This window comes from Bidens hawaiensis, unplaced genomic scaffold (assembly GCF_021521415.1).
Source record: "Bidens hawaiensis isolate Kalapana, Puna unplaced genomic scaffold, B.hawaiensis_p1.1 tig00001920_1, whole genome shotgun sequence".
Taxonomy (NCBI): Eukaryota; Viridiplantae; Streptophyta; class Magnoliopsida; order Asterales; family Asteraceae; genus Bidens; species Bidens hawaiensis.
Window position 1 is genome coordinate 3,349,011 of NW_027491107.1, and position 11,214 is coordinate 3,360,224.

General features: G+C 34.7%; 1 pseudogene; it reads right to left on the bottom strand.

The window, feature by feature from the left end:
- Positions 1-203: 203 nt before the first annotated feature.
- On the bottom strand, positions 204-2,530 carry LOC143599504 (pentatricopeptide repeat-containing protein At5g16860-like; annotated as a pseudogene).
- Between the last annotated feature and the right edge of the window lie 8,684 nt (positions 2,531-11,214).

Sequence of the window (11,214 nt, forward strand, 5' to 3'; positions counted from 1 at the left end):
AAATTATTATAACCAACAATAGTGTGGTCATAAATTATATAACACATGCCATTTTGTCGCAATAACTTTTTTGTTTATTATTATCACATTAATAAGTGTTTTATGTTAGGTTGCATGTTATTGCTTGAAATTTTAATTGAACGCCAACCGCACGTACCAAGCAAAAGACACTTAAGGGTTCAAAAGACGAAGGTTTTGCTAATATTTTACACCTGCCACGAAGTGCGAACTCTCCTGCTAGTAAAACTAATCAAGTTCATTAAACAACTCTACTTAAGAGTTTCACTATATGAAAAGTCTAATAATAATAATTTCAAAATTAATTTCCACTAAATGTATTCTAATTTTCCAACAAATACCATAGACAATATTTCTGGTACATAAGAATAGAATTGTGTGGCCTTTTTCCTTGACCAAGTTGACCTCCGTAAATGACTTTAACTTAAGATAGCCGAATAAGCCACAACCCATCTGCCTCTAACTTGGCTCAAAATCAAACACAGCCAGCTCGGTGCAAGCTGATTGTCAGGGAGTTTGAAACAAACTTCGATCCACGAACTATTTCAATAGCTCTACGTCAGTGGATCCGATGAGTTATCCTTTTATAGCTTATCGGTCCCCGTATTAATCGGTCTAGTCTCAAGCCTAATCTTCCAATTAACTTATTGGATCCAAGATTGACCCGATTTCCTTTTAACCCCCAATTGTTTCATCAAACCCTTCATCTCAGCAGCATCTTCCCACCTACAATCAGAGGCAAACGCATTCGACATCAAAACATAGCTCCCAGCTGCAGATGGATCAACTTCACACAACTTCCCACAAACCCATTTTGCCATCTCAACATTATTATGCAAATAACAACATGACAAAAAAGCTTTCCAAACACCACTCAAATGTGAAACTTTATTTTCATATATAAAACCTTTTATCTCACCCAACCGACCCGCTCGACCCAAAAGATCCACCATACACGTATAATGTTCAACTTCCGGCTCAATCCCATAAACATCTTTCATCAACCCAAAGTAACGGCACCCTTCATCAATTAAACCCGCGTGACTGCACGCAGTTAAAACCGAGATAAAAGTTACTTCATTCGGTTTAATCCCCTTGTTTACCATCGTCTCAAATAAATAAATAGTTTCTGTCCCTTTGCCATGTGACGCATAACATGATATTATAGTGGTCCACAACACAACGTTTTGAGTCTTGGATTGTTCGAATATTAACCGAGCGAATTGTAACCGCCCACATTTGGCATACATGTCTATCATTGATGAACTTATAAACGCATCCGGTTCATGCCCGGTTTTTATGATGTATGTGTGTATGAGTTGACCAAGGGTCAAAAGTCCAGCATCCGCACAAGCGGAGAGTACAGTCGTGAGAGTATATTCGTCAATTTTACCATGCTCGGTTATCATAAATAATAACACTTTTAAACCATCTTCTAATCTATTGTTTTGAATGTACCCGTTTACAATCGAGCTTGCAGACACATGCTGATTCGAAGTTTTGAAAATGATCATTGCCTTGTGCATTTGACCACATTTGCAGTACATGTCAATAAGCGAATTCTTAATAACCACATCCTGTATTCCAACTCTAAAAATTTGACCATGAATCTCCTTTCCAAGGTCAACGTTAGTCAAACAAGATGCTAACAACAATGATATAGAGAATGTAACATTCGTAAAAGGCGGACCCCTTTTCACCATCTGGTAAAGAAGCTGCATTGCGACTCGTTCATGCCCATTTTGAAAATGCCCATCAATAATCGTGTTCCAAGTTTCTGTGTTTTTAACCGGTAATCCCCAAAATGCCCCTAATGCTTTCTCCAAATCACCATTCTTTACATACGCACTTAATATTATGTTCCATGATACAATATCCTTAACACTCATCAACTCGAAAAACTTTGTAGCATAATCAAAGGCCTCACATTTTACAAAAATATCAAGTATAGAATTCTCCAACGTCGTATCTAAACACGCCCCGCTTCTTAATATCCAACCGAGAATCGATTTACCCAAAGCGAGCACATTTGCACCGGCACAACATTTAGAACACTTGAAAATGTGAAGCGATTAGGAGTAATGTTTTGTTTTAGCATCTGGGTGAATAAGTCTAATGCTAGACGGTATGACCCGAGTCGAGAAAGACCCGAAATAATAATGGTCCAAGAACGTACATCTCTCACGGGCATTTCGTCGAACAGGTGGCGGGCAGATGCTAAATTAGTGGATTTTGTGTATAAAGTTAATAGATGGTTGTGAACGTATGAGTGATTAATGGAACCGGTCTTGATTGCCGTGGCATGAGTGATTTGTACTGAGAGTTTGGTGGTGGGGTTTGAATTTGATGGGGTTACTTGATTGGTATTGAAATGATGGTGATTTGAATGTGATTGAAACGGTGTCGTTCTGGTGATGATGTTTCTGGGAAAACAAGAGATTGCACGATCAATTAGACGCATAGTTATCGAATCTTCATTTCAGGACTTGAATACTGCTTACAGCAGGTTGTTTACATGGAGCCTTTTGGTTTCTAAAATTACAACTATTTTTTTAAATTTGTTGCCATTTTATCTAACATGCTTTATTACATACTTAGAGCATTTAATCCATCGTTAGTGAACTTTTTATAATACATGGTAGGGGTGTGTGCGGTTCGGTTATTAACATTAACCGAATCGATCGGTTATCGGTTTGGTTCGGTTAATAGCCGATATCAAACATGAGCTAAAATTTTGCTTAAAAATAAATAAAATTAAGGTATAACTACATGAAATGAAGATATAAATATATGGAATTAAGATATTGGTACATGGAATGGAGATATAAATACATGAAAATGATAGTACTAAACTATTAATACGTATAATACATGAAATAAAGGAAAAAAAGTTGGAAAATATGAAAAAGATGAAGAGTTCGGTGTGGTTCGGTTAATTCGGTTTTCGGTTTGATTCCGTCGGTTTTCGGTTCGGTTTCGGTTAACGATTCAGTTGTTGCTTACCCCTAGAAACAAGTGCATATTTGCGTAATAATGCTGTACAAATTCGCTTAGCATACAAAAATTTGAAGTGTACAACCTTATAAAGTAAGTATAGATGTCATCTTATTATAGGGCTACTGAAAGAATATATATGTAGCTTATGCAATAAGTGCTACTCATCAAGGGACATTAGAACAAACTTATCATGTGAGGGCAACCCCCCCCCCCCCCCCCCACCCCCACACACACACACACACACTTTCTATTTCCATTAATGCTTATCTGTAACCTCAAGTATCATTAGCTTCACTTTAATTGTCCGTGCCATCCTTTTAACTAAAATAGTACTAATAAAAATAAGACAACATGATTAGTGAAATTTGTATGAGAAAATTCTTAAAATAGCCCATTAATGGTGAGGATTCTAAATACGTCCCTTCAAAATTGTTTTCTCAGATTTGTCACTCTTCTAACGCATCACCGATAAGTGTATGTGATTAATATATAGTTAGAGATAGAGAATCGGATGTGTGTGGTTTTTAGAAAATAAACAAACTTTAGAGAAAAATGAGGTTTTTGATTAAATTAGAGAATGTCCGTGTCTAGACACGGTATATATCAATGTTAAAGTCAATGTTCATAGTTAAAACCTTTAAAGGGACATGACATAATTATGATAAGTAGAGAGAAGACAATGACCTTTACATGGTTTTAAGTTATCCGTATTTGAACTTTTTGTTAAGATTGTAGTCAAATGAAAAATATAAAAAACCTCCTTAATACAAATTACCTTTCCCAAGTTTAATTTTGAGAAAAAGTGAACACGGTGCTCTTAGGAGTGTAACATTACACGTGAAACCAATCAAAACTACGTAATTTGATCAAAACCCTCGATTTATTTTAAATTATTTCCATGTTTCAGATTATTCCATGTCTTGCGTAACAAATATCTTAAATCAAAACAAAGACCGTTTAACAAGGATTCTCATCAATTACAAAGCGTCAAGTTTTAGAGAGGGGAATAATTATATAAGTACTATATAAACTCATTAAAATTAATACAGAGTCCAAAGGAAAAAATAAAATAATTCAATCGTAAGCCAGCTGTGTACAAATTTTATAGAGGCATTGAGATTAAACAGAACCTAAAATTCATTAAACAGAACAAATTTTATAGAGCCATTAAGCGTTCTCTAGCATCTCAAAGCAAACCACCCCATCCACTTGAAGTGTACCCTTGTCTTTCCATTGCAATTTGATTTTGTTGAGCATGTATCAGTTAAGAATGCTTTTTCTTCCTGAAGCTCATACAATATACAATAACTCAATTAAAAGAGTTGTGTAAAATAAGTTACATATTTTGTTAATTAATATAGTGTGTGTGATATTTTTGGTCCATAAGCCGGATAGAGTGTTGGTTTTTAGTTAGTAAAAGATGAATCAAAACCGAGCAAGCTACTGCAAAATCCAAACCAAAATTGTCGAGTTCAACAATTTGGTTATATCCAAATAATGAACAGCCTAGAATTTGAAGCATCTAGTGACATATGGAGTCACTGAAAAATGAGACTATTGCAGTTATATTTTTTTTGCAAGGCAGCGATATATTGAAAGGGCAAGTAACCTCCAGTTAGAAGTTGGAGGACTACCAAAAGTACAACAAAATGGAACAAAACAACATACAAGTAAAATTCAATTCATTAAACTAGAAAGAGGAGACTCTATCCAAACTCTCCAAGCTATCTCTTTGTGCATCGAGCGAGACTTAATCCAACCAAACACGCTAGTTTTAATCTCCTCCAAAACTATGCCCGTGGAGATAGTCATGTTTTTGAAAATCTTTGCATTCCTTTGCTTCCAAATGTACCAAATCGTTGAATAAATAATCGCCAAAATAATCCTCTTCTCGTTATAAGAAGACGGATGTGAACCAACCTCGAGCAGGTGGTCGATCGAATCAAGACCAGTCAGGTCCCACCCACACCACATAGAGACTGCCGTCCACACCTGTTTCGCCCGAACACAATCGAAAAAAACATGAATTGACGATTCATGCGATAATGAACACCCCAAGCAACTCGGAGAGATCGAAGACAAACCTCTAGCGATTAGATTAACCGCCACCGGAATTCTGTTTAGTAAAACTCCCCATATGAAACAGTTTATTTTGATTGGAATCCATCCTTCACAAGTAATCGGAATAACCCGGTCAATCCCATAAACGTTTGCAGCTATAACTCGTCTCAAGGCTTGAACTGAGAACTTCTCTGAAGCATCGCCACCCCATCTCCAAGCGTCATCCTTACCAAAATGAAACAAGTATAATGACACCATTTCTGTTAAGTCTTAAATATCCAAACGAGCTTCAACCGGAAGAGAAGAAGTAGACCAAGCCCACTCTAATTGAATTGCCCCTGATCCAAACAACTTAACCCTATCACACACAAGACAATTTTTTTTCACTTCACGCTTAAACAAAACAGGGAACAAATCTTTAAGCGTGAATCTACCCAACCAAACGTCTAACCAAAATCTAGTTTTGTTACCAACACCCACTTGTCTTATAAACGACCCAGCCAAGTCAATACCCAAAGAAGCGAAGCTTTTACCGATTTTATAGATCTTCTGCCAAGTACCACAAATCGAGTTCCTAGTCATCTTACCATCCACATATCGAGTAGACGCGTGAATCGCGTTAGTACTTTTAACCCACAACGAATCACTTTCAACGCGCCATCTCCACCACCATTTAGCGAGTAAAGCTAAGTTCATCAATTTTAGACAACCAACACCTAGACCCCCATAACTCTTAGGTTTGACCACAGTCTCCCACGCCACCCAATTTATTTTCTTTTTATCTGACATACCACCCCACAAAAAATTCCTCCTAATTTTTTCAAGCTCGTCAACCACTTTTAATGGAGCTTGAAACATAGAAAAAAAAGTAAAGAGGCAAGCTACTTAGAACAGATTTGACTAAGGTAAGTCTCCCCCCAAATGACAAAGTGCTAGCATTCCACCCGTTTAGTCTTTTCTTCACCCGATCAATCACCGGAGACCAATGTTTTGATAATCCCATATTTGCTCCCACCGGCAGACCGAGGAAGTTCACCGGGAGAGAGCCCGCTTCACAATGAATTATGGAAGCCATAGAAGCGATTTCCGAATCCGAGACCCGGACACCGAACACCTTGCTTTTAGAGAAATTAACTTTAAGCCCAGATGCGAGATGAAAGCATCTTAATAACCTAGCCAAGTTAACCATACTAGTCGTATTCCACTCTCCAAAAAACATCACGTCATCTGCATACATAACGTGTGAAATGACAGGGCCATTATTAGGTAAATGAATCCCGCTGAACAAATTTTTATCTATGGCTGATTTCATAATTACGTTTAGACCCTCCATTGCGATTATGAAAAGAAAGGGAGCTAATGGATCTCCTTGTTTGACATCTCTTTTAAAGTCAAATTCCATAGTAGGTGACCCATTAACTAAAACCGAAGCCCGAACAGAGGTAAGACTTGACCGCACCCAGAATCGGATGTGTGTGGTTTTTAGAAAATAATCAAACTTTAGAGAAAAATGAGGTTTTTGATTAAATTATATAAATAGATATTCGAATGAGAATGTCCGTGTCTAGACACGGTATATATCAATGTTAAAGTCAATGGTCATAGTTAAAACCTTTAAAGGGACATGACATAATTATGATAAGTAGAGAGAAGACAATGATCTTTACATGGTTTTAAGTTATCCGTATTTGAACTTTTTGTTAAGATTGTAGTTAAATGAAAAATATAAAAAAACCTCCTTAATACAAATTACCTTTCCCAAGTTTAAAGTTGAGTCTTCATCAAAGAAGTTTTGCTCTCTTACCGTTAAGCCTAAACCCAAGTGGTTGCTTCTCCTCTCACCAAACAATCCCTCCTTAATCACGTGGTGCATCCCTCCACCCACCCCCACCCCCACCCCCACCCCCACCCATCCATGCACATGAAAATAGATGATATAGTGATATAGTACAAAGTACTATATTCTTTTCAATTTTGGTACCTATATATGTTTGTGAGAAAAGAAATCAACCCTTAGCCATGCAAACAAAAAGAGAATTGAAACATTTTAGTATGTGTAAAGGTATCCAAACACGAAAACTACACACATGTGATCTCCGATACTGATCGCTTTGTATCTATGGCAAATTCATCCAATATTTTTTATATCATAAATCCGACATTGCAAGGATTATTCAACAGAATATTATTCACGTCACTACATATAACGACGTCATTACATTTGGTAGCACACTCTAACCATTCGTAATTTAACTTATAGACAGTTAAGGTTGAATTGTCTATACATAATACAATACCATACTTGAATATGATACCATGTGAATGTTAAGAAAGTTTGTGTTTGCCATTTAATTTTGAGAAAAAAGTGAACACGGTGCTCTTAGGAGTGTAACATTACACGTGAAACCAATCAAAACTACGTAATTTGATCAAAACCCTCCATTTATTTTAAATTATTTCCATATTTCAGATTATTCCATGTCTTGTGTAACAGATATCTTAAATCAAAACAAAGACCGTTTAACCAGAATGAATGGGATAGCGCATGATACTTAACCAGAATGAAGTTTTCATAGCGAATCAAACCATTCGTTATAAAGAATGAAGTCATTGCATAACGAATGAGTTAGCGAATAGAATAATCATTTAAGGATTTTAATGAAATTTGTGTTAAGGACCTTTAATGGAAATAAAAATTTTTCAAACTGACCTTGCAGCTCGACCCCAGCCAGGGGCGCTGCCCCCAGACCCTTGTAGCTAGGGGTTACCATAACTTAGAAGTATGATATAGTTAAAAGTAGTTAATTGATACGTGTAATTGCTATATAGTTAGCCACACCCAGTTAAAGAGATGAGTTACCATTAACTTGGAAAGGAACCAAGCTCAGGTGAGTTCTAGCCCCACTTCCTTGTTATGTTTTCGGGGTTGTGTGCATACTCGATGTGATTAGTTAATACACTTAACTTAAGTGGTAATTGTATGCTATGTGTATGTTTATGAATGATGTATGTATGATATATGAATGTCTATGAATGATGTATGTATGATATATGAATGATGTAGAAAAGATCCAGAGTATGTATGAAAGTATATAAATATAAAAGAAAAAGGAAGGTATGTATGAATTGACGGTAAGAGGGTGGAAGACCCTAATAATATATGTGAAGGAGGGTGGCAGACCCTAATAATATATGTGAAGGAGGGTGACAGACCCTAATAATATCTGTGAGGTAATAGGGCGAAAGACTCTTTAAAATGTATAAATATGTATGTAAAGTAAGATAAATTATGAAAGTATGAAAGAAAGAAATAATGAAAGTAAGAATGGAAGTATATACTTATGTATGTACGAAAGAAAGATAAGCAAGTTAAGTAAGATATATGTATCTACGGATACGTATGAGTAAGTATGTGAATGTATTGTATGTTACCTGTTTTAACAAGAACTCACTCAACGTAGCTGACTTTTAGTATGCATGTATGTGAATAGATTGAAGCTGTTTGCTTGAGAAGCAGACACATGGCATGATTTGAATGGACTGGCATCCAGTGAAGATTTGTCATGATATTTTAATAAAGTATTTTATGTTATGCGTTAAAGACAAATTTCAATGTTTTGTATTGAAGTTTTAATATTCTGCGAAAGTTTTAATTAACTCTGATATTTAGAATTGTGTTTATGATTAAATCCAACGTCCAAGTAGGGCACCGGGATCGGGGCTTTACATCTCATGAATGTGATGATGAAGACATAGATGGAGGGGTAAATGGGTCATATCAACACTTTCTTGAATGGTCAACGCCCGGTCAACTGACTGCTGGAGACATACTCAGCCCGTTGGTAAACAATAGTGGCACACAACGCGCAAATTCAAGAAAGAACCTGCAACTGTCTCCTTCCTATGAAGCACATGGAGACAAATCACAATTTTCTCTAAAATTATTGAAAACCTTTCCCTTTTTAAACTGAATTATGGGAAAAACATTTTCTTCTTACAATCGGTTACTTCAACATGTTATATTTACATGTAATGAAATTAGTGTTTGTTACCGTGAAATATCATCATCATTATTATCATACTCAATAAATCTCACAAATAGAAAAGCTATGGTAGGGTCTAAGGAGGGTAAAATGTAGACATGCTTACCTCTACCCTATAGGAATAGAGAGACTGCTTCCAGTGAGACCCCAAGTTCGAAAGTGGTTTTGCATAAGCCTAGGACACAAGGCACATAACACTCAACCATCGAGACCCCGGCCGATTGGTGCATGCACCCTGTCTTTCGGCTATTAAACGCCACCACATGATGCATGATTAACCTTCCGCCATTTTTAACCTATTTTCATGATATTAGTAAAATAACGTCAAAATTAGTGCAATTTCACTTTTGCTTACCCAAGAGCACATACATATAATATTTTACATAACTAATAGTGTTTTAGGTGACTTTTATCATACTTGTAATATAATGAAGAATATGCATAGAAAACAAAATAGCAAATATTGTAAATGTGTTTTTGACTGTACAGGTGAAAAAACAGAGAATTTTATAACACAAAAAACATATCTGAACATATATATAGTCACATTTATAATCAGGCCAATTTATAAAAGTGAGATATGTATACTTATACTTGAACGTAATGTTGGTTAACTAAGATAATAGTGAAAGAGAAAATTATACGGATATAGAATCAGCCCAAAAAATTCACGTGTTCTGGCCGAACAAGAAAAAATATGCCTCTTAAATTTTAACATGCTAAATAATGTAAACATGTTTTTTTATAAGTCAATTAAAGTTATGACAATAAAGATAAAAATTAGCAAAATCTTGGTATTAATGAATTTATAGGGTAAAGTTAAAATAAAAAGGGAGATAAAAATGAGATATATTTGTGACCACACAAAAAACCGCTTAAAAATAAATTCCAAAAAAATAATAAAAATATCATGACTCAAAATGTAAATAAAAAACGAAAAATAAAAAAAAAACTAAAATGTTTCCGCCCTCATTCACGTTTAAAAAAATAAAAAAATTGACGAAAAGACACAATGCCGAGATCAAAGACACAATGATGAAAATGAACAAAAGACACAATTATAACTAAAAAAGACAAAATAGATCACAAAATATAACACAATGCCAAACAAAATATAGCACAATGTTGAGTAATATAACACAATATAAAAGAAAAAAAAAAGACAAAATGTTAAGAAAAAAGACAAAATTAATTATGAAAATAAACACAAAAAGACACAATGATCTTTCTCACTCACAATTGTGTTTTATTTTTAATTTTTTTAACGATAAAGACGGTGGAAACATTTTTGTGTTTTTACTATTTTCGTTTTTTTATTAAATTTTGAATATTTTTTATTATTTTTTTGTGAGAAATTTTTTTGTGTGGCTACAAATCATTCTCATCATTCTCATTTTTGCAACCGTTTGTAGAATAATTTGACCATGAGTTTATAACATATTGAATAGGCTAATCGTTAACCAGGAATTTGTGAAGCTCTCCTAAATTCTTGATCAAATCTTCGCATTTTATGCTTTCTAATATGTCGTACTCGATAGCTATCATCGCAAACCCGCTACGTTATTCTTGGGGCATTGTGGATCGTAAATAGATTTCAGTAATGATAATTTTGAAAAACTCCTTTATGAAGATGCTATCATGACTGTTGGTGTTCAAAGTCAACTTTGATGTTATCTCGTCTATTCGTTTTTTACTTAACTTCTGTTCATTAATTAGAAGTAATGGCTCTTTTGAATTTTCAATGGGCATGTTAATATTTGGGTAAAAAGAGTGGGTCTAAATGTGTTTGAATATTATTAAAATAGTATGATTATAAATGCTCGGGTATCATTCATATATATATATATATGGGATGTTTCAAAAGAGAAATCATTTTATTGTAAGAAGTGTAAGAAATTAATGTGGACCATTGATTTTTTTAATCAATGGTAGATAATGAAAATGACAAACTAGTAATTAATAATAATCTCATTTAATTGGTTTTTAATATGAAAAGGGCAATTTGGGACTTTACATAGAAGTTATTTTAAATGCCCCAAATTAAGATTTATAGAATCATTAATTGTTTACAAATAATTATTAATCTAGAATATAA